This window comes from Leopardus geoffroyi, chromosome C3 (genome assembly GCF_018350155.1).
Source record: "Leopardus geoffroyi isolate Oge1 chromosome C3, O.geoffroyi_Oge1_pat1.0, whole genome shotgun sequence".
Taxonomy (NCBI): domain Eukaryota; kingdom Metazoa; phylum Chordata; class Mammalia; order Carnivora; family Felidae; genus Leopardus; species Leopardus geoffroyi.
Window position 1 is genome coordinate 83,422,477 of NC_059338.1, and position 25,149 is coordinate 83,447,625.

The 25,149-nt window shown below is 46.7% G+C and overlaps 1 long non-coding RNA gene across 21 annotated transcripts in view; it reads right to left on the reverse strand.

Moving 5' to 3' along the window:
- Nucleotides 1–25,149, reverse strand: part of LOC123585459 — a 371,435-nt gene that overhangs the window by 70,461 nt on the left and 275,825 nt on the right. For 15 of the 21 annotated variants that reach the window (XR_006706190.1, XR_006706192.1, XR_006706181.1 and 12 more), the window contains one exon: nt 23,198–24,276. This is a non-coding gene — a long non-coding RNA (uncharacterized LOC123585459). The other 6 variants (XR_006706197.1, XR_006706196.1, XR_006706198.1 and 3 more) reach the window with 6 other exon arrangements.

Genomic DNA, 25,149 nt, shown 5'->3' on the forward strand with positions numbered 1-25,149 from the left:
ATGTAAGGTTAAGAACCAGAACCTGGACCCATAGTGACCCCCACTAACTTCTGGTCACCTTGTAAACCCTCTTGGAACATCTTTTAGCCCCAAGGAGGCTTAATTACTTCGAGTAGGTGGTCCACATCATCTGTGGTCAATCAATACGTCATCTGTCTGTCTTCTGCCTCTTGAGCAGGGGATCTTAACTTCAGTCCATGGACTCTTTACAAGGATCAGAAGACAGATTGCTGGGAGTCTGTGTATTTGGATGCAGCAAAAAATGCACTTACTTTCCCTCACCTCTAACTGAAATTCAGCATTTTTATCCCCTGTGAATGTAGGCAACAAGCCCCAATATTAATAAGATCTGTGATTTTTATCACCAGCAAGAATCACAGATAATTTCATATCATGTGTCAGCCTTTGCAGGTACTTATGTCTACTTCAAAGTTACATTAGTTATTGGACCTCTTAGATCTTACTTAATGCCTTCATCAATAAGCACCTGCAATACCTGTGTACGCATGCCCCTAGAGGATCCTTACTGACCACACCTCCTGGTATTCATACCCTGGATAATCCCCTCCTGTGAATGGGGGCTGAACCTAGTGACCCACTTCTAATGAATAGAGTATGGCAAGAGTGAAGGATATCACATACAAGATGAGACTATGAAGATAGTGACTTCTGTCTCACTTGTGTTCCCTCTCACTTACTCTGATGAAGCCAGTTGCCATGTGTGAGCTGCTCTATGGAGAGGAATTAAGGGTAGCCCCTGGCCAACAAACAGTGAGGAACTAAGGCCCTCGGTTCAACCTCCCATGAAAAACAAAATCCTGCCAACAACTGTGTGAGTGAGCTTAGAAAGCAGTTTCAATCCCAGACAATCTTAAGAGACTGCAACCCTGGCCAACACCCACACTGCAGCTCAGGAGAGACCCTGAGCCAGAAAACCCAAGCTAAGCCATGCTCAGATCCCTGACCCACAGAAACTGTGAGATAATAGACGTTGTTGTTTTAATATGTTAACTTCATTGCTCAGCAACAGATAATGAATACAGTGAGATAGATAGATAGATAGATAGATAGATAGATAGATAGATAGACAGATAGACGATGGATGGGTGGATGGATGGATACATAAATAATGGATGGATGGATAGATAGATAGATAATGGATAGATAGATGGATAGATAGATAGATAATGGATGGATGGATGGATGGATGGATAGATAGATAATGAATGGACAGATAGATAGATAGATCTCCTGACTGGTAACTGCATCTCAATATAACTAGTTTCCTTGGAGGAGTGGTCCTGGGCTTCACTAGTTTGACGAGGTCATCCATGCCACCCAGAGGTTAAGAGCCCCTGCCCCAGACTCTATTTTTGAGAAGACACTTATTCTGGAAGGGGCATTAGGGGGTAGTGTACATCTGAAGCCACATCCTCTGGAGGTAGTGAAGGGAAGGAATAAGGAGAACCAGGGAGTAGGGTCTGATTCAGCTAATGGGCTGTCACAAAGTTGAAGCATTTTCATCAAGATTTTCATCAAGACAACAAGAGACACCAAAGGGAGATAAGATAGCTGAGAACCCAGGTGGCAAGTTTGAGCCCAGAGTAGGAAGGATAACAGAGCAGAGGATGAATGGAAAAGCCAGGGATGAAACCAGGAATGTCAGACATGGGGAGAGGAGAGTTGGCCTGGCTACATAATGCAAAAGTCCCTCCCAAATGCATGTTGGGTCTTCGGTGCTGTGTCCTGATGTTTTTAAAAGGCAAGACTAGTACAGAAAATATAATTCCATCTCCCATTCAGGGTAGGAATCTCATGCTGTGTGATGGGCATTTAGGCACCACTTCTCTGCCTTCTCATCTAGACGGTAAGCTCCTCGAAGGCAGAGCCCTACGTGTCCTTGTTTCTTTGGTACCCTGGACATGGAAGGCAACATAAACTTTCATAAATCAAATACCTGCTAAATGATAGTGCTGCACCTGGGAACAGAAGATGAGTTAGGCTCAGTTTCTGCCTCAAGTCGTTCATGGTCTAAAGAGGGAACCAGAAGGGCACGTGGGTGGCTCAGTCCACGAAGCAACCAGCTCTTGATTTCAGCTCAGATCATAATCTCATGGTAGTGAAATGGAGCCCTGCACTGGGCTGGAGCCTGCTTGGGATTCTCTCTCTCTCCTTCTTTTTCTGTCCCTCCCCTACTCTCATGCATTCTCTCTCTCTCTCTCTCTCTCTCTCTCTCTCCTCTCTTCCTCATAATAAATGAATGAATGAATGAACAAGCAAACAAGGAACCAGATAAAGACGGATAGTGGCTTTAGGAAGCTCTAATTCAAATATGAGCTGTGTTTCTTAACTGAGCTTCTTTGTTTGATGGTTCTTCGAGCCTTGACTTTACATCTATTAAGGAAGGTTGTAACACTCATTTCCCTGGGTTTTGAAATTTTAAATCAGATGATATGTTTAGAGAACACTACTCAAGGCATGATATACCCTGGGTATTTCTACCTCACCTTTTATTCTGGTGCTGCTTCCAGCCTTGGGTCTCAAGGCCCCAAGGGTTTATGTGAGATCTAAGTCCTAGGTGAACACTGTGGCCATGTGCCATGCTCCAAGGGCTCTCAGAGGCAGAGACCATGTGGAACTCCTTTTCTCAACCCCAGCAAACAGAAAATCACTGCCTCAGAGTAGGGGCTGTTCAGCACATGTTGATAAATGCTTAAGATGATACATGACAAATCCTAGAAAATCCTCTAAGATTGAGCACAACAGCACTCTGCAAGAAGGATCATCATGAGCTAGAGGAGTGGGACTTTGGCTCTGCTTTTAAAAAGTGTAGAGGGCTCGGGTGACTGGACAGGAACTGGTGGTAGAGAAAGGAAGATCCAGAAGGCTGCGCACAAGCTTTACAACAGTGGTCACCTCTGGGCAGGAAGGAGAGATATACGATGGGGAGGGACACCAAGGAAGCTTTAATGACCTCTGCCAACTTTCCTTTTTAAAAAACCAAAAGATCATGATCAATGATGGCAAAATGTCAACATGTGTTAAATTGGAGTGGTAGGCGCAAAGTCCCCATGCTTCTTGCTGTGTTAGAAATATTGTGTGATAAGAAAGGAAGGAGAAGCATTTCAGATGGGAAGAATGACATAGGCAGACACAGAGAGGTTGGGAGATTGTGGCAAGTACAGACCAGGGAAGTCCTGAGGTGGAAGATGTGTCTGCAGACCCTACAAGCAGAGTGTCCCCAATGAGGGGGCAGGGAGCAAGTTGGAACTGTCCTTAGTCCTGAACCAAAACCCCACCCTTGATCACTGCCATTTCTGATTATCCTAGAACACTGGGAGTTCTGCCTAATTCCCCAAGTGCTCGTTGGTTTCCTTGGTATTCTCTAACTTAAAGCCTTTAAGTCCAATTTTACCCAGCTGCTTCTGCAAAAAAAGAGCAGAACATGGGTATTTCTCAGCCTAATAATATCTACTACTGATCAAGCTCTTATGGGTGGCCGTTTTTATACATTGCTTCATAGTGTTATAATTATCCCCATTTTATAGATGAAGAGAAAGACACAGAACGATTGAGGTCACATAGCCCATAAATGGCAGAGTTGAGATTAAAGCAGGTCACATCAGTACATAGCCCAGGAGGTAGCTAATCATTCCCTGGCATATGTAAATAAGGCCTTAACTCAGAAGAAAGTATCCCCACGAAGTCATTGTCTCAAGACTTCCTATATTTCTTTTCATATACAAAAGCAGGATTGTAGATTCCAAAAAAAGAATGTGAGTGAAAGTATCTTATAAACTACCAAGTCCTATACAAATGTTGATAGCTCTCTCTAGGTTTATTATTGATAATAATGATGATAATGAGGAAAACAAGCCTTCTGCAGGTGTTAACAACATAAACCATACTCTACTTCCATTGTTCATGGAGGTAAGCCAAGGGGGAGGGGGAATATATACAGATTATATATATATATATATGTGTGTGAGTGTGTGTATATGTGTGTGTGTGTGTGTATGTGTATACACATACACACACATATACAGATGGAGAGAGAAAGAGAGAGAGAGAAAGTCCCAAGATGGAGTGGGACAGACCTGGATATATGACCCCATCTCAATACGTACTAGCGATGTGAGTGTGGAAGGGTGATTCTGTAGCTCCCCACCCTGTTTCCCAGCTGAGAAGCGGTTGTGTCAATAATAGTACCTACTTCCCAGAGTAATCAGTGACGACAAGAGATAATGTACGACAAGTCAGCCTAGGACAATTATGATGACTCTGATGATGGTGCCAGAGGCTATTATTTTGATTTTGATTGCTTGCTGCCTTGTGCCAGGCACTGTTAGGCACTTTACGCACGTTAGCTTCAATCTTCGTTTTGACCCTAGGAAGTTTCTATTATGATCTCCATTTTAAAGATGAGGAGATTGAGGTTCGATGAGCCCTTAATAACTGTCAGCTCAATCTGATCGAATTTGACTCATCCATAACCAGATGGCATTTGAGAGGCTGGATGGCAGGTAGGAGGTGGCTCCACTCTTTAATTTTTCTAAAGCAGAGACAGGTACTCCTATTAGCAGGTCTCACTCAGAGCTGATGCCTGGAGAGAGAAAACCTCACAGGCAGACACACAATTCATCAAAATTCCAAATTCTAAGTCTGGTGGAATCCAGTCTGGCTCCCCAGACGCTTGGAGGGGCAGTGGCCACCGGCTCTCCTTTCTCCTAGGGTCTGGAGCTAAGGAAAACCTGGCCTCCAAGCAGGAAAGAGCCAGTGCAAGGGAGCTAGGCTCCCTCCTCTCTGCTTGGTGAGCAGGAGAGGAGATAGGAGGGAATTGTGCCAAGGTCACTGTGTTCCGGGTCAGTGTGTTCCAGCTTTGAAGTCAGAGAGCCGCCAGTGTCCAGGCAAGAAAAATGATTCAGGGCTCTCCACCTGCCAGGCCGCTGACAAGTTCCAGCTGGGCCTCAGCCTCCAAGCAGCTGTATGCTCCCAGGAGGCCACGCTCACCAGGGACTGCCTTTCCAGCCCCAGAAGCATCGTTAGGAACCTGCGACTACAGAGACAGCCAAGCCATGGAGCACCCAACAGCCTCACTGATGTGCCCAGGTATCTTGCTCCCGGAGCCTCTGAAAGCCAGCCATGCCTGCCTCCATCACCAAATCCCATGGGGAGAAGAATTCTCCACACATTCCCTAGCTCTCTCTTCCTTCTGTCACTTTACTTATAACTCTTCTCTAATTCATTCAGTCCCGGACCCCCCAGAAAAGGCATTCAGAGATGGAGCCTGGGGAAAGCACTGAAGTCTTGGAACAGCAATGCCACAACCCACATGCTTAGTGCTTCCTTCTGCCCCTGAGCCCAGCCACCCAGAGCGGGCCAGCAGGCTCAGATGTGGGCACGCTGGGGATCGCCACCTCCTGCACTTAGGGCAAGCCCCAGTTTGCTGTTCTCACAAGGGGCCAGGGCTAAAGACCTAATGAAAATGTGGTTCCCCTTGGAAAAGCAGGAGGGAAAAGTACTATTCAAAGCACTAAGATACAAAGCTTTTTCCTTTCTTCCACAGCCTTACTCTTGACTTGTCATGGTGTCTTTTATTTGCTATTTAACGTCATTCTAAAGAAAGCATAATTAAAATTGTAAACTACTGGCATGAAGTTTACCCTCCATCTTTATGTTGTACTTTATGTTAAGTGCAGATACGCGAGCATTTGACCCTCGTGCGGAATCACCAATATTACACGATTTGCATTTTGTAGTTCGTGCATGCGTACGTATCTCATTCTCACCAGAACAGTGGAAATACTGCACAAACCAACTCAATTATTTTTATTGCACCTTCTCAACATACATGCATACAACATACAGTCAATGGCAGTGGCAGCTTCCATAGCACACACAGTTGATACTGACTTTGAATCTTGCCAACTCCCATGCATCATGGGTCCCCCAGAATTCTGTCCTCATGGGGCATGGCAAAAACTATATATGTGACCGGGGTGCCAATGAACAACAGATGCAGTGTTGTGCCTATCTCCTCTGATCACTTACGTGTTCTATTGCCCCATCGGACTTCACTGACAAAACTCAAGTTCAAATATAAGCTTATCCAGAATTCCAAAGTGGTAGCAGCAGATTGTTACACCAAGCGTGGGGCTCTTCTGAGCATGAGGACCTATATGACTTTCCTTACTGCACATACATGAAGCCACCCCTTTAGAAGGATGCTCTGGGCAGTAATCCTGATTATAAGCACTTAATGTGGCCTGTTCTGCCTGTCATAAAAAATGTAATCTTCCTGGGTGTAATGTTATCTTCTTAGAGGCTTTCACCTTGTGGCTTTGCAGATCAAGTTGGGGTGATGTGTATAGACATGAAAACCAGGGTAGAGGTCTCATAGAAGAGCCTACGCCAGTACCGGCTTAAGTAGTGGGTGGAGCCAGATTAAAAGCACTGCTTCAGCACTGAGTAGCTTAGTAACATTTGGCAAGTGACTTAGCCTTCTGAAGTCTCAGTTTGTTATGTTGTAAAACAGGGGTAATGGCTACCATGTCTCAGAGGAACTGCTAGACTTCAAGATGACTCGGGCAAAGTCCCTGTGCCCGAGATACACAAAATTAATGAGCACTATTGTATTGGTTTTGTTAAAACATTTCAGGTCTCTAAACTTCAGATATCCTGGTTGCTCTTTCTACCCCTAGATACTCCCCAAACCCCTTGTTGCCTGCAGACACACATCTGACAGAGGAGGCAGATAATGCGTTGTGAAGGCAGATGAGTGGTTCAGTGGGCTTCCAACTCAAGGGGACATGGGCTCCAATCCCATCCCCATTTACTGCTTGGCCCTGAGCACATGACTTCACCTCTTAGGGTCTCAGTTTATCTCGTGGATAACTGTAGGCGGGGAATGACCCTAGGACCTGTTACGTGGAACCGTTGTGGGGATTACATGGGCTCTAGGCACGACTTAGACTGCTTGGCACAGAACAATGCTCAGCAATTTATTCCATGCTTCAGTTACCCGTCTGCAAAAAGAAGATGCTGGGAGTCCGCACCACACGAGGTTGTTGTCTGGAACAAATGAGAATGTCCACGTAAAGTCATCAATACAGGGGCTGACACAAAGTTAGGGCATAATGACTGTGAAATGTTAGCAATGATAATAACTGGTAGTTATCACGTTATGGATGCCAGCAGATAACCACCACAATTCTCTCTCCTTCCCCTCCCCTGCGCTGGGAGTTCCCACCAGTGCCCAAGAGCACCTGCTAGTTCAGTGTCCAGTGTTAGCTTTTGCTGGTATTGCTTCGGCCCCCTTCCCCAGCAGAGAATACAGTTTACTCAAGGACTGAGCACAGTTTTGTTTTTTAAGAAGGAAACCACAAGCAAGGGCCAAAGCACAACCTTCTTCAAAACAGGACAGGGCCCCAGACAAGGCCATGGCCCTGACTTTTAGGAACGGGGAGGAGGTGTACTTTCTAGTAACCTCTTGGTGGAAGATAATAGCTACACCTCCCACCCTGCAGTTGGGACTCAAGGTCTCCTTGTCCTCTAGTCTAGCACAAGGGGTCATGTGCTTCCTTGTTACTAGCTGTGAGATTATCTTGCTTCAAACAATCTCAGAACATCAGCCTTTGTCCCTGAGCTCCTTCACCCTTTCTTCTGTAACAAGGAGCCATTCCCCATGAACATTGAGTACATTATCCAGGCCACAAGGTGGCCATTAATATGTGGAGCTTTCAGAGGAACCTCTCATTTACTGCAACCCAACCCAGGGGCACCTTGGTTCGCTCAGTTTTGCATTCAACAAAAATTTCTTGAGCACTTACTATATGGCAAGCATAGTGCTAGACACACAGAGACAGACCTGTTGCGTTAGATACAATCTCTTTTCTGTGTGTAAGCCAAACTATAAATAGAAGACGTCAATATAATGTGTTAAATGCAGTGAGAAAGGATAAAAGGGAGGACCATGAAAACCCAGAAGAATAGAACCCCTAGGTAGGGGTTCAGCTTAAGCTGCAGAAGGTGACACTTGACCTAATCAAGAAAGGAAATGGCTGTTTTTCCCCTTTTACCTTGCAAAGTCATTCATCTCATACACAGGGCAAAGGCGACCCTTTCCCCCAAGCCCCTCATGTTCTCTGATGGCCACCTGTGCCCTCCCATCTCAGCTCTCAACACACAGTTCTATAAGCGCTCATTACATTATCTGACCACCGGACAGGACTGTAAGCTCCGTGAAGGGAGCAACCAGGCCAATCAGGTTCTCTGTCACAGCCATAGCCCTAAACACAGAGCCCAGCATATGGTAGGCACACAATCAGCATTCATCACACTGAATGGCACATCTTTTGAGGACCGAATATCGTGAAGGCCCTAGGCTGGTTAATGATGATACAAGATCAACAAATATGCTTAAATGAGTAATTAACAATCGAAGTTGACAAATGTAACTATCAAATGAATGATACAGACTGAAGAAGTTAGGAAGAGTGGCACGTTCAATTCAGCCCAATGAAATCCAATCCAACAAACATTAACTGTGTCTTCTATGTGAGAGGCACATTCTATGAACCAGAAAGCGTATGAAAATACATCAGAAGAAGGAAGCCCTTAACACACAACATGTTAACTTAGAGGAGAGCACACAAGTGCACAAAATAAAGATCTACATAAATCAGAGGCCATGAAGAGTCAAGGGCAACAGCCTCAGAAAAGATTTTAGGACAGCTTCAGATTGCGTCTTGAAAAAAAACCATTTTTTTTTTCTGTATGGGTTCAGATTGAGTTGGGGGACAAAATCATTCCAGGAAGAGAAAACATCAGAGGCAAGTAAGAAGATAGAACGTGGGTGGTACGTTCTGGAAAGTCCAGCTTGAAAGTAATCCACAGCCAGTGCTCAGGAGGAGAAAGAGCCTGCCTTCAGGAACCAATGACCCAACGATCTCTCCCAGAGCCTCCTACATCCACAGCCCTGTAGCTCCAGGATCCGAGGCATCTGTGGAGTGGACGCAGGCTGCTCTTGGCTGCCCAATACCTCTGCTTCCTTTGAGGGACATGCGCCCCCATTCTGAATGGTCCTGTTAGGACTTCAGTCAGTGTAGCCCACCCCCACCCCCAGCCGCAAAGGCGGATACAGAAAGCTTGATCATAAAGACCAATCCTCCGAGATAACAATTGGCTCAGTGGCAGACATGTGACTCAAGGAGGGCCATTAATGTCTTTTCCTGGATTGATACACAGACATTGGGAAAGGGAAGTACCTTTTTAGCTGATGTTGCTAAATCGGGAGAAAATAAATTGGAAATATTTGCGGCCATCCTCCCTGCCCCATAGACACAGCCTGCCAGTGTCATGAAGCTAACTTACAGAGGAAGCTGAGCTGAAGGATGGAGACAGGGCCTGATAACAGGCTTTAACAGATGGCTGGGTTCTTGAACTTGGATGGGTGAAAGAATGATGGATCCATTAGCAGAAATGCACACGTCAGGAGGATGAGCTGATTTTCAGAGAGAGAGAGAGACGATATCACCCCAAATCACCAAATCTCAGAGCCAGAAGAGATTATCAAGAGATTTGATGCAAGGAGTCACCTGATGCTTGCTTTGTTTGTTTGTTTTTTGTGCTGTTTTCCCCATAGTAAGTTTCACCCTGCTGGTTTCTTTCAGTCAACAGCGTTGATTCAACATTTGACCAGCTTGATGAACAAAGCATTAAAGGGCCCTCTTTTTGAAGATCCTTCCATTCAGTCGAGGGGAAAGGAAACAAATGAATATATAACAGAGTGTCAGGTTTTCAATGCAGGCTATTATGAAAACAAAATGAAGCAGGGTCTCACAATGGCTTTGGGTATGCTGCATTAGATCTGGCAGCGAGGGAAGGGCTCTTGTAGGAGAGCATACGCAAGCAGAGCCTGAATGATGGGAGAAGTAGTCACTTAACTACCTAGACAAAAAGAGGAAGGCCATTCCAAGTAAAAGTCCCTGAGGTAGGCAAGTGCCAATATGGCCCCAAGACACCCACGAAGCTAGATGTGTGCAGAGACAGGAGGGTGTGGGAGACACTTGCAGGAGAGGAGGTCGTGGTAGTCAGTGGACAGAGCACGCAGGGCTTGGCAAACCATGGTGAGTATGGCTGAAAGGCATTGGAGAATTTTCGGTAGGGGGGGCTCATGTAAAGAATACCCAGGAGAGAACTTAACCCAGATTCCTTTCATTAGAGTTGGACTGGACTTGAATGTGGAGAAAGACAGATAAGTGGGCAGGAAAATCAAAAGCAGTTCCAGGCAGGGGAGCCATACAGAGCTGGAAGCAGCAATGGAAATGCAGCTGAGACGTTTGGAGGAGAGTGAGGGGCAAATATGGATGAATGCAGTGGAAATTTTAAGTAAAACCCAGTGGACCAGAAACCGGAAGAGGGAGGATGGAATCCTACTTTGGTAGACTTGGAAGATCAGGCTGAGGGAATGACCCCTTATCAGGTGGGCAATGGAGGAACCAGTAAAGCCTCCTGCAAAGGGAGGGAGTCCTCACTCTCGGCCTCAGCAGATGAAAATTGTGTCCCGGGAGAGGAAGTGTGATGAGGTAGGAATAAGCACAAGCTGGGATTCAGGCAGTGGTAGTTCAAGCACAGATTCCACTCCTACTGCATCACCTGGGACCACCCATGAAAAGGGGGAGACCAAGGAAGAAATTCAGAAACACGTCAAGAGATGCCTCATCTCCCACAAGTAGTGGGATTGGCAAACTACTTTATCTTTGTGAATAAAACTTTATTGGAATGCAGGCCCACTGTTCATTTACACATCGTCTTCCCCACAACAACGGCGAAGCTGAGTGATTGTGATAGAGACCATGTGCCTGGCAAAGTATGAAATAATGACTATCTGGTCCTCTGCAGGAAAAGTTTGCTGGCCCCTGTTCCTCAAATCTTACAGAGTACAACTTGATGTAACAGGATGGCCATGTTGCAGAAGGAGAGAAAAAAATAAAATCTTTTTACTTCGCAGATAGCCATCTAGGAAGGAGGAAACGGTAACGGATTGGCAGTTTCCCCTCCCAAGGCTTAGAGGAAAAAATTATTTCCTCCCGACAGGCAGTCAGTCAATGGCAGTTTTATCGTGAGATAAAGAGGTCAGAGATAGAAATGGACAAGCACAGATGAGAGAGATGGGCAAACGGAAGAGAGAGATAGAGCCATGCAGACAGGTGAAGAGATGGTTTTTAATATCTTTCCAATATATATTGATGTAATATATCTGTGTGTGCATATGTATGTGTGCATCTGTATCTCTATACATATCAGTGTGTGTGTGTGTGTGTGTGTGTATATATATATATATATATATATATATATATATATATATATACATGCCAGTAGCCCTGCTCTGGGATTTTGACAGAGTGTTTCAAAAAAAATATCCTCAACACAAAGAAAACTTCTTGGGTGGAAATGTCACAAGGTCATTTCTTGATTCCAAACAGTCCCGAGACAGAAAATCAGGACATATTGACCCAAGGGGTAACTATGTTGACAGAGACTAAGACAAGATCAATACCGGGTTTTGATAGCAAAGTTTGCAGTGCTCGGAGGTAAGTAAGAACATGTTCCCTGCATGCTTTTATCAGAAATATCTGCTGCAGGTTTATGAGGTTCCTTCCCAGTCTGTCTCTTTCGGAGCTTATAAAAGTGCTTTTAGGGGCCGTCTTAATGGTTGCAAATATCACAAATGGAAGCAATGGGTTTTTAAAACCGCCCCCTCCCCAAGAAAACAAAGCTATTTCCGGATTTTAGAGACAGGAAGAGAAGCCTCTTATCCCAGGAAAGGAGAGTCTGGCTGGCCTCAGGAAAAGCCACCACCCCTTTGCAGCGTGCACTCCATCCCCCAAGACCACAGGTTGATGACTGAACAGTATCAGCAGGCTTGACAGAGCTAGAGAGGGAAATAGAGAAGATCCTTCCAGGCCGTTCACTACTTTTGCTCTGGAGTGATTCATTGTGCCTGGGGCAGAGGCTGGCCAGTCAGGATCTGAATTCCAAATCTGACACAGAGGAGTTCATTGATCCTGGGCAAGGAGTTCTTTGAACGCCCTTCAACTTCATTTGAGGAACTACGGATCCTTTTCCATAGTCAAAGGAGGTGGCCCTGGTGGGAACAGAGCAGGAGGCAGCAGGGATGAGAATGACAGTACACACCTATACCCGCAACCACAAGAGTAACAGTTATTTCCAGAGTGTTTTGTTTGTGCCCAAAAGTGCCTTAAGGACGGCAACATTCAGACTCCTTTAACTCTCACGACAACCTGCAGGGGTGGGTTATTACTATCATTGGCTCCATGCGATAAATGAGACTCAGAACGGCGAAGTGAAAAAGCGAAACTTTGAATCCAGGAAGCCCGACTGAGGGTCTGCAGGGTTATTCACTCTGCCCGGTTGCCTCTACGAGGAGGCTGGAAAGGGAAGCGGGAGTCAGACCATCATATTAATTTCCTACAGCTGTTGTAACAAATGACCAAAAGTTGGGGTTTTATAGCAACAGAAATTGATGCTATCCGAGTCTGGAGGCCAGGAGTCTGAAACAAAGGTGTTGACAGGGCTGTGCTGCTTTGAAGCCTCTAGTAGAGGATGCTTCCTTGCCTCTTCCAAATTCTGGTGGCTCTTGGCGATCCTTCGCTTCCTTGGCTTGTGGGCGCATCACTCCAATCTCCGCCCTCGTCTTTGCGTCACCCTCTATTCCGTGTCTCCGTGTGTTCTCACATCTTCGTACAAGGACACCAACCATTGGAGTTAGAGCTCACTCTAATCCACATGGCCTCATCCCAACCCTCACCTAATTATAGCTGCAAAACTCTATTTCAAAATAAGGTCACAATCTGAGGTTCTGGATGGATGTGGATTTTGTCGGGACACTGTTCAACCCCCTACAATCATGAAACCTATAAGTTCTCACCTTATCTTGCAGGGGCCGAAGAGACAAGGCTCTTTTAGGCAGGGCTCCTTGGGTCATAAGTGATATCACTTATCATGAGTGATATCACTCATCAGTGAGTGATAGCTCAAATTGGCGTAAGCGTAAAAGGAATTGATAAGCACAGGTAACTAAGAAGCTTGGGTATACACTTTCGGCATGAAAAATTTCAGGCAGCTCTGCTCTCAGGAGCCCAAATTAATGTCTTATCTTACCACCTCTCAGGTCTGACTTCTCATGTGTCGGTTTCCCTGAAGCAGACTCTTCCCAAGAGGTGTCATAGCTCCAGAAACAATATTAAAGGAAGAAGTGACCAGATCCACATTGCTTTTATTCTCATGAGCAGTTGCTGGTAGTGGGAAGTTAACAAGGGTTATGGCCTACCTTCTCGTGTCAATCCCAAATGAAGGAAAACATGTTTTTCCTGAAATTTCTAACAATAGTCTTGGGAGTGAATCTCAGAGGACTAACTTGGATCACACTGCATTCTTCAACTAATCATTGTAGCCAGAAGATGGGGATACTCTAAGTAGCCCGTGCACGTACTCATCCCCTTCTATCACCACTCATGTGGCTAAGTCAGGGATGGCTCCCGAAGGAAACACTGGGATGTTGGACCAGAAGGGAGGATGGTACTGGCAGCCAAAACCAATAGAGACCAATCATACATGCAAAAGAGGAGAGTGATGGGAAAAAAAGAGCATGACTGGGTTGCATAAATTTGGATTTTCAAAATGCAGGATACAAGTGCCATTATATTCAATCGTCTATGACTCAACTCATCTATTACAAAGCAAACAGCACAACAGACAGCGCTGACCTATTCCCAGTACCTTCAGGTTTACCTACACATCACCCCAGTGGGACTGACTTCTTGCAAGCAAGGATTATGATCCCTGTTGCCTCTTTGTCTACTCTATCTCTACCACATATAGAGCCCTACCCTCAACAGCGTACGTTTTACTTGAGGACATAGCCTCCATGACTTACACAGGGAACTAAGAAGAATAACACAAGACCAGAGTCCAACGCATGGACGCAGCTGAGCACGACGTCTGAAGTAGACAAGCATTTCACCCCACCCTGCGCGTCTTAAATTTTTCCCAGAGTCAAATCTTATTAGGAGCACTGGCGCAGGAATGAAGTGGTCACACGAATCCTACTGCAGATGACTATTATGAAAACTGAATTAAAAAAAAAAAAAACTATTTAACGACCCTGGAAAGCATCCAAAGGCAGAAGCCAGAGGAGAATTTAATCTTGAAACACACACACACACACACACACACACACACACACACACACAACTGTAAGGGAGAAGAATTGAGAATCCGTGGCTTCCTGATCTCCGTGTTCTCCACAATCCCCATGGCTACAACTGTGGCCCAAGGGGCCAGAGATCAGAATACAAGGTTATGAAAGCAGGTGAAAATTTAAAGAGGAATTCCTGGCAAAGAGAGAATGACCAAAGTAGTGAGAAGTAAACACTGAGTAGAAACTCTGCCCAAATCGCTGGCTGACAGCTACACGACACATGCATGGGAGAGAGGCAGACGGGCCAGCAAAAAGCATAAAGAGATCAGGAGGAAGTCTGTTCTTTAGAGACGGAGCTTCAAGGGACGAATGCTCAGTTTTCTTTTGTTTTGTTGTTTTAACTCTGAGCCATTTCGCGCAGCTTGGGTAGCAGAAAGCTGAAGTCTTATGGGCTTGAAATCTCTGGAGACAGAACCTACTAACCCAGACAAATTAGAAATGGGGGGGGGAGGGGAACCCTAGGGGGAAAAAAAACTACTGGAAGTATGAGTCCTGTCGCTGTCCAAATTCTTGACAATGACCAAGTTATACAGGCACCTGAAAGACTCCCCGGGAGCCAGGGTAAAGAAGCAGCGATGAGAAGCCACGGGAATAGAGCAAAAATATCAGGTATTACACACCTTTGAATGCGGGCGGTTAAGTGCTTACGATAACAAAAATCTAATAATTCTCAGAAGAACACAACATAATACACAGTTACTACAATGTATTATCTACTCTGCCCAGTTTTCAATGAAAAATTACTACACATGCAAAGAAACAGATAAGAAGAATTCATACTCAGGAAGAAAGGCAATAGAAAATAACAAGACGGATGCCTGGGTGGCTCAGTCGGTTAAGCGTCCGACTCTCGATTTCGGCTCAGATCATAATCTCACAGTTCATGAGATCAAGCCCCGTGCTGGACTCTGTGCTGAGAGCATAGAGCCTGCTTGGGATTCTCTCTCTCCCTTTCTCTCTGCCCCTCCCCTGTTTGCACACATTCCCTCCCTCTCTCTCTCTCTCTCTCTGAGAATAAATAAACATTTTAAAAAATGACAATACATAGAACGGATGTTGCAATTATCAGACAAAAGTTTCAAAATATGGTATCAATGAATGACCAAATAAGGAACCAAGAAAATAGTCAGTGAATGTGCAATAGAAAGATAAGAGAAACTGTCCAATCCAAACAACAGAGATTAATAAAAGTATGGAAGAAAAATACACAGAAGCTCAGAGACCTGTGAGAAAATACCAAGCATGATCCAACATGTGTGCAATTAGACTCCAAGGAGACGTAAAGAGATGGAAGGGGGCAGAACAGTTATTTGAAAAAATAATGGCCCCAGACCTCCCAAATTGGCTGTAAAGAGGGTGAGGGAGTCAGCCTTCTTCACATAAACTCAGATCTTCCAACAGGAAGGAATCAGCCTCAGGAACACCTGGCCCAATGGGTCACAGCTGAATGATAAGCTTTTAGGTGGCGGCTACTGCTTCTGTGGAAGCAATGTGGGTCAGAAGGACCTGATGTGAAGGTCCACCTTGTACCTGCCGTGTGACACTGACTGAGCTATTTCAATGTCACGAATGCTTAGTTCCCTCACCTGTCCCATGAGACACGTACTATGCAGGGCATCTTGCTATCCTGTCCTAAGGGTGCATATAAGGAGCATATATTTTCTTAGTAACTTTTCTACCAAGACATTTGATCTCTCCCACCGGAACATAAATTCCAGGGATGTGGGGACACTTTTTGTCTGATTGCTCACCTCAATAGCCCCAGCACCAAGAGCAGTGGCCAAGGTGTGATAGGTAGATAGCTGTGCGGTAAGCACAGGCTGGAAACAGAAAACGCGTGACTGAATCGGTGAGCGAACTGCCGGCAAAGAGAGCCCGACTGTTTTCCTTTCCTCCCACACTCAAGGAAAGGCATCTGCCAGTTCCTGAGAGACTAAGCTCATGGTTCTGGACGCGTTCTCATCCCAGTCAAAATAACATGATTATTTGGCTGAGTAAGACAGGAAATGACCAACAGCCACAACTAATGACACAGCGCCTGGCCTGGGAGACAGAAGAACAGCTCTGTGCGGAGTGAGCAGCAAGGGGGCCACAGGAATGTGAGACAGAAACATTTTTTAACGATTATTTTTAATGAAATGATGCAGGCTGCCTTCCAGTTAATCTTTGATAAATCTGACACTCACCTTACACAACTCGACTGCGATTTAGTCAGACGGAATCCTCCCTGCCTCTACACCCGCTTCTCAGGAAAAGGATAAATCATACTCAACAAAGGAGAGAGAATTAAAGTCCTGCGCCTCTTGGGGGCCACAGACCTCTTCCAGGACTGGAAAAACAGTATGGAGCCTCTGCCCAGAAAAAAATACACTTACAGACATCATTCTGCATACGCTTTCAGGGTGTTAAAGGATTGCATCGCCCAGATGCACGAACCGTGTGCTCTGAGACAAAGTGCCCCATTTTGCAGAAGAAAATTCTAGGGTGCAGAGAGGAAAACCTATGTAGCCCAAGGTCACACTGTAGGGTCGCTAATAAGAAACAGCCACACAGTGACCCTCCTAACTCCTAGTATCAATTCCAATGTCATTTTCACTGTTTAATAATTATTTCGATTTTTATTAGCAGCCAGAATATCTGCGGCCACCTCCTATAAGTGAGGTAGGTGACTCAGCCAGCTAACATCCATTTCGATGGGACACAGTATGAGCAGAAAATCAGGACATTAGGGTTTGTGCCAGAAAGGAATGAAGATTTAAATCCTGGCCCTCCTCTTAGCTGTGTGATCCTGAGTCATTACTGAACATTTCTGAGCTTCTGTTTCCCTTGTCTGGAAAATGAAAATTAGGAGTATGCACCTCCCGTGGCTGTTGCCAAGATTAAATAAGAGGCTGCATGTGAAGTATTAGCTGTTATCAGTAGTAGCCGGACCTTTCAAACTTTCAAGCAGTTTCCAAAATGGAGGTACAAAAAATTGTGAGCAGCAACCATTTGGGGTAAGCGTCCAGCCATCTAATTACTGCAGTCCGTTCACAGGGGCACTGATGACATACCTCCCGAACTTAGGAGAAAGGCCATCCTGTGAGAGTTAAACACATCACATTCAAAAGAAAGGGAATGTTTTTATCAGGATAGGCTGTTATTCTCCCATAACAAATGATCTTCCAAGTGTCAGAGGCTTATGACAATATAAGATTCATTTCTTTAAAAAAATTTTTAATGTTTATTCATTTTTGAGTGAGAGAGAGAGAGAGAGAGAGAGAGAGAGAGCAAGCAGAGGACAGGCAGAGAGAGGGGGAGACACAGAATCCCAAGCAGGTTCCAGGCTCTGAGCTGTCAGCACAGAGCCTAACTCGGGGCTTGAACTCACAGACTGTGAGATCATGACCTGAGCCAAAGCTGGCTTAACCGACTGAACCACCCAGGCGCCCCATATGAGATTCATTTCCTATGTACAAGACTTACCACCACCGGTTCCAACTTGCCTCGCCTCCACGACCCATTTGTGGAGCAGACTCCATTCAGAGCATGGCCCAGCATCATGTCAGAAAGGAAAGAAAAAAGATATAGCAAACCGCAGGCTGTCTTCTGCCTGGTAGCGACACATATCATTTCCACCTACATGTCATTAGCCAGAGCAAAGCCACATGGCCAGGCCCTATCTCCATGGGAAGCATACTCCTACTGCCACGAGAGACAGTGAATATTTTTGAGCAATAATGTAATCTGCTTTGGTAGATGGGAGCTGCTCTTCGCAGAATGGACCATCCTTACTGATGACCTGTTATTATGGAGCTGGAATACTCAAGTCCAATCAAAACAACCAGTTGAAAAAAAGAGTCCTCCCATGGCATAGAACTAAAGCCAAGATCAAATCAAAATGATCCCAACTAGGCAAATCTGAAAGAAGTAGCTTAGTAGAAAGACCGTATCTACCCGGAGGCTGGAAACGTGGAAGTCAGGGGGAAATAAACCACGAATGCCAACATCACTGCTCAGGAGAAAGAGCGTTCTGATCATTTGGCAAGAGTATCCTCGCACCCTTGGCAGGCATATTTTTGCTATGGAGATATCTGTAAGATGGGGTCAGAAAAATACACACCTCTCAGGGTGGTCAAGGGAACCATTAAATGAAATATGAATGCGATGTACTTAGCACAATGCTTGGTCCCTCTTAGGTGCTCATTAAATGCTAGCTTATATAGATATAGACACAGACACGGTCACAGACACAGACTCAGACACAGCCACAGACACGGACACACTGCCCATCACATCCAGGGTCCAGACCCTGCGAGACTGTGAGTGTCAGACCCTGACCGGATCTGGGACACCCTGCATCATAATGAGGCATGGCCTAGAGGCCTCATCTCCGTTTTGCGCTCCGATGCTTACAAAGTACGTTCTCGTCCATTTTTCCCCATGTGATCCCCGCAAGTCCATGAAGTGTAAGGTCCCACAGTTTGGTTTTCTGCTGTTGCTGTTTTGTTTGTTTTTATTGCCGTATGGTCGACACACAGCGTTCCCTTGATTTCAGGTGTACAACATAGTGATTCAATAGCTCTAGAAGTTCTGCCCAGCTCACCACACTGCGGCTACCCTCTGTCGGCACACGAGGCTATTATACCACTGACTGTATTCCTTACGCTATACTTGTTATTCCCGCAACTTACTCATTCCATAACCGGAAGCCTGTGTCTCCGGCCCCCTTCACCCATTTTGCCCATCCCCCCCCACCCCTCCCCTCTGGCAGCACTCTGTATTTAGGGGTCTGTTTCTGCTTTGTTTGTTTGGTCATTTCTTTTGTTTTGTAGATGCCACGTATAAGTGAAATCGTATGGTATCTGTCTTTCTCTGTCCGGCCTGTTTCACTCAGCCTAATGCCCTCTAGGTCCCACCATGTCATCACAAACGCAAGGTCCCACAGTTTAGAAGTGGCAAAGCCAATCTCCAATGCTGACTTCACCTGAGGCCTTTGGGCTTCAAATCCTGTGCCCTTTCTCCAATGAAGCTCTACCTGAAGCACAGTTCTGGTCACATTCTTTGATTTCTCTCTCTCTCTCTCCATCTGCAAGAATTACTTCAAAGGGATATTTGAGAAATAGAGATGCTCAGCGACCTTACTTTTCATTCAGAGCACGCATCCTTCTTTCCATTCTCAGGCATGTCCGACCCAGAAAGTGACTGGCTTTGGGTAGCTTCGGTCCCTGTTCTGGGCTCTGTATGCCCTGGCACAGAAGGCTGGGCCTGCTTCCCATTGTAACAAGGTTGCACTAATTAGCTGCATTTGATTTTGCATATGGAGAGCAGATGCAAATGAATGCAAAGCAGTATGCAAATTAGCAGCATCCTGGCTCTCCAAAAGTAGGCTCCTGCAATACTGATGTCATGACAATGTATATTAATAGCCCATCTCACTAAGGCGTGCTATTTTTTCAAAAGGAGCAGGCATCCAGGTTCTTTTTTTCTGGAATAATAGTGACTTTATATTGAATTCCAAGTTTATGATCCTTGACAAGAAGTCTGTTAGCCATCATGCTACGTTCACAATAGAAGATTCTGGTAGACAATGCCTACAAAGGACAGGCTTGGCGACAGAGCACTATAGATTGTGGTTCAGAGACCGGCTGTTCGGGGAAGAAACTTCGCTGGAGTCTCAGTCTCCTCAGCTATGAAATGGGGTTAACCAACCCTACTACAGAGCTGTTGGTGAGGTAACATTTAAAGCTACCTGACATATGGTAGGTACTCAGTAACTGTTCATTCCCTTCTCTGTACTCACTCCCTTGGAAGTATAAATTGGCAAATAAAAGAGGTAGAAGGGGGCGCCTGGGTGGCTCAGTCAGTTGAGCGTCCGACTCTTGATTTCAGCTCATGTCATAACCCCAGGGTTGTGGGATTGAGGCCCACATCAGGCTCTGCACTGAGCGTTGAGCCTACTTAAGATTCTCTCTCCTCTGGCCCTCTCCCCTGCTCGTGCTCTCTCTAAAAATAAAAAATAAAAAATAATTAAAAAAAAAAAAAAAGATGTAGAGGGGGCTCACCTCCTAATCTGTGTTTGCTTTGAATCACTTGCCATTTCAGTTAACGTATCTCCTCTAGTACAAAGCGGTGTCACAGCTCATTTTTAACAAAGAACTGTGTGACCTCTTAGCGTCCACCACACGTGAGTAGATGATTCTGTCCTACCCCCCAAAGTACCACCTGCTGGAAAGTAGCAGCTATTCTTACAAAATTGCTTTTATTATCCTCACTTCCCCAAGCTGGTGAGTTCCTCGACTTTCAAGATTTAGTTCAAGTACCCGGTATCCTGGAAGCCTTTCACGGAGCCCCCGAGAGACTAAGGGCTCCCTTCTGTGTTCCCGGACGCCCTATGGCCCCGTCCATGGCTGTGTTCTCTTACTGAAGCTTCTTGGCTTAACTTCCTTTCTAAATACACTAGATGTTTCTCAAGGACAGGGACCATTTCTGAATCATCTTTGTGTCCTTAGCCCATGGAACACGGCCTGGCACAGAGAAGGTGCTCAGTATGTGTGGGAGGCAGGGAGGGAAGGAAGGCGGGAAGGGAGGGAGGAAGGATAAAGGAAAGAATCACCATCACATATTTAGCTGGAACCGAGCACACACATACTTGCAGTTACCAACAACAAAACCCGGATTAAAATCAGACAAATTCTGGAAATGCGCGAACACCTGAGCTTAAGTCCCTGACGCCGAATCCCCCCTCAGAGCAGAACTAAGCCACGAGGACACACATCTGCTCCCAGGTGGAGACCTCACCCCCAGGGTGGGCAGCACAAGGAGAGAGGGGCCTCTGTTTAGGGCACCACATCTCCCAGGCCAGCCCCATCCACTCAGAGCTGAGCATCGGGCTATTTTGACCATATGTGGAGGACTCATATCGTTACTGGGGCCTCCGGACCTGATGCAAAATAAACGGGTGGCTGTTGTTCACACTGCCTGCCCCCACCCTTGGAGAGGGCGCACGTGCACGTGCACACGCATGTGCGTGCACACGCACACACACACACAGCCACTTGCACATGCAGGCACGCTCACGTGCGGGAAGACCCGCCTTCACCCTACACAAACACACTTAGGGCACGCATTCAGAGCTACTCACAGGCCACAGACACACATTCTGACACTAGCTCGCTCTTCCTCTTTTGTTCTAAACACCCAGACCCAGACCCTGGCCCACTGAAACTCCACAGACCCAAAGCAGGAAGGCAGCCCCACCGGCTCGGCCTGCCCATGCCACGGCAAGGCCTCCCCTCTGCTCTGGCCTCTTGGAGGTCTCCTCCAAGGACCCTCCCATCCTCCGTGAAGGCGGTTAATAAATAAACTTCAGGATCCAAAGTCAAGGGTGCCAGCTGCTGACCTGCAGAACCCACAGGAAGGGCTCTCCCATCGTTTTCGCATGATAACTCTTGGGACAGTTATTCTCACGTTCCAAGGAAGGAAACAGAGAAGTGAAGTGAACCGCCTGAGGCCACACAGATCTGTGGCCACAGGACCAGAACGGGGACCAGGCCACAGCCGCCACGGGCCCAGGCTTGCTTCGCCACTCGGAGCTCTTTTCGGAACAAGCTCTTAGGAAGACAACAGTCCAAAGATCTAGGGTGTAAACTTCTCAGGCCCCGGAGGATTCTAAGAACCACTCCGCAAGGGCAGGAGGGAGGGCCGAGCCTTACCCCTCCCTGGAATGAGACCCAGGCTGTGCCTTTGCCCCGCTGCTGGCAGAAAGCTGGCTGGGAGGAGGGAAAAGCAAAAGACACTGTGGAGTAAATGAAGAAGAAGGAGATCGGAAAGCGAGAAAGAGAGGAGGAAGGGAGGACAGTCAAGCGGGCTTTCACCTCAAAGGGAAGAGGGGGTTCTCCATGGAAACAAGCGTGCCTGTTTGTCTTAAGATGGCACTAAAGAGGAAAATTGTAAATCACTTTCCACCCAGGAGGCAGCGATGATTGCCCTGGCTTTGACAGCTGAATTTGAAAAACATGCCTATCCGTCACCCCAGGTGCTGTTTTTAAAAAGGCAGGCCTCACACACCCTATTTTACCGTAAACATTCCTTTTACACCAATAATATCCAGGGATCCTTTCATGGCTTCTCCCGTCTTCAAGTGCACGAAGGAAAGGAGGGAGAAGGGGAGGGAGGGGTGGAGGGACAGGGGGAGGCCCTGACAGACAGAGAGATCTGGGCAAAACTTATTCACCTGCCGTGACACCAGGAAGGGTCTGTCACCCAGACAAAGAGGCTGGAGGTGGACAGACCTAAGCGTGAAACTCAGCAGCCACGGGCCAAGCAACAGGGCCGGGGAAAGCGCCTCAGCCTCCTCCCTCTTCTCCTCTCCACGCCCTCCTGGGTGCGCGGAGACCCAACTTCGATATGGCATCTGCGGAAGAGCAGGGTGGCGGGGCCGGTGCCTGGCGGGCCTGCATAAAACTCCTCTCTTTCCTTCTCACATGGAGCATGTACAGAAACACACATATGAAAACGCTCACTGCCCCGCGTCAGGTAGAAATCCCTCCTTCCCCAGAGGCAAAAGCCTATCCGGAGTTGGCGGCCTCGCGTTGCCTTAAACGTTCTCACAGTCTGCTGTTCAGCAACAACATATGTCCCCTCAAGTCTCCGTCTGCCCCCAGCCCCACCCGGATCCATTTTCGGTGCCAAGGAGGCTGGCCTCGTCGATGGCATCACCCAAGCCCCCTTGCCTTCTGCTTTCTGGTTGGGCTCAGCCAGCAGGAGGGCCTGGCAGGAGACTGGAGGGAGGAGGAGAGGGAGATTGGGGTATCTCTTCCCCTATTCTATCCTTGCCCCCCTTCTGGGGCTCCAGGGTTCTGCCAGGCGCCTCCCTGCGCGGCCACAGCCCCCCACGGGCTCCCATGACATCGCTGCTTCGGGAACTCTTACCTTGCCACTGTACTTCAACGCCCGAGCTCCTCTTCCGGGTTCCTTGACCCTTCTAAGTCGATTATATACTCCCAACGAAACACGCCAAAACTTGATAGTTGAAAATATTAACCAGTGTTTTGTTCCTAACCCTGTGGGTTGGTGATCTGAGCTGGACTCAGCTAGGAAGCTCGGCTCGGAGTGGTTCTGGCTGCCCTCCTCGTACATCGGTAGCCCGCTTGTGGTCAGCTAGGGGCTGGCTGGGCCCCAGGCAGCCTCACTCACGCATCTGGCGGTCAGCGCTGGCTGGCGGTTGGGTCTTTCTGTCCACAAGGCCTCTGGCAGGTTGGTGCAGGCCCCTTTGTATAATGTCAGCACATTTCAAAAGTGTGAACGGAGGGGCACCAGGGTGGCTCAGTCGGCGAAGCATCCGACATCGGCTCAAGTCGGGGTCTCGAGGTTCGTGGGTTTGAGCCCCGCGTCAGGCTCCACGCCGACAGCACAGAGCCTGCTTCTGATGCTCTGTCTCCCTCTCTCTCCCCCTCCCCTGCTTTCTCTCTCTCTCTCAAAAAATAAATAAAACATTTTTTAAAAAGGTGTGAAGGGAGAAAACTTCAGGCCCTGTGTAACCTACCTAAAGTCACTTTTGTCACAGTCTCTCGTCAAGACAAGTCACAAAACCAGCCCAGATGAATGGGGATGGAAAAACAGATTCCACCGCGGGACGGAAGGAGCGATGTGGGAATCTGTGGCCATGAAACGGTCCGCCACACCTACCACCCCTGGAAAAGGTGCCTTCCTTTCCTTCTTTCCAGAGTTCCAAGTTCACCTTTCGTTTCCTACTGGGACCCTGACTGGCACAATATGTGACATTATTTGTGACATCATCCGATATCTACCTTTTTGAGACGGCTTTGATGCTTAAGACTGTTTCTGAGATTCATTTATACGTAGCACAGGCCGCTCGAATCCACTTATTTGTAGTTCGTTTACGCTCTTTGTAGGAGTTCATTTTGTCCATTCTCCTGTGGACGTACACTTGGCTTAGCAGTTTTGCGCTCTTACAAATGCTGCATTTCTCCTTTGCACATGAGAGTTCTCTGGGGAGTATAATTAGGAGTAAAGTTGTTGTAGTGTGATATTGCCAAATGAGTCTCCAAAGCCAATATGGTTTTTAATGGAACAAATAGAACCTGAGAGCTGAACAAAGATGAAAACCTGGGTTCACCTTACATTATGCAATTAGCTGTGTGTTGAAAAACTGCTGCAGTGTCTCGTTGGAATGAGCCTCCCACCCAACATAAGAATCCTTTCAATGGTGTTCCCAGGAGATGCTCAAACAATCCTTGCTTGAACTCTTGGAAACATACAGGGGAAGCTTGTTACTTTAACTGTGATTCCCTCTGCACAGCAAGAATAATTATGGAAAAAGAATATTCCTTTCGGGGCACCTGGGTGGCTAAGTCAGTTAAGCGTCTGACTCTTTGGTTTCGGCTCAGGTCATGAACTCATGATGCATGAGTTCGAGCCCCATGTCGGGCTCCATGCTGACAGTGCAGAGCCTGCTTGGGATTCTGTCTCTCCTTCTCTCTCTGCTCCTCCCACACACACTCTGTCTCTCTCAAAATAAGTAAATAAACTGGAGCACCTGGGTGGCTCAGTCAGTTAAGCGTCCGACTTTGGCTCAGGTCATGATCTCATGGTTCATGAGTTCGAGCCCTGCATAGGGCTCTGTGCTCAGAGCCTGGAGCCTGCTTCGGATTCTGTGTCCCCCTCTCTCTCTCTGCCCTTCCCCACTCATTCTTTCTCTCCCAAAAATTAAAAAAAAAAAAACATTAAAAAAATATAAATAAATAAACTTAAAAAAATTATATTCTTTTTCTCTTGCAGTGAGGCTGAAGGCCGGGGTACATGGCCAAAGGAAGAAGGAGCAAGAGACCATGAAGGTAGCAGAGAATCTGGGATAGACCACG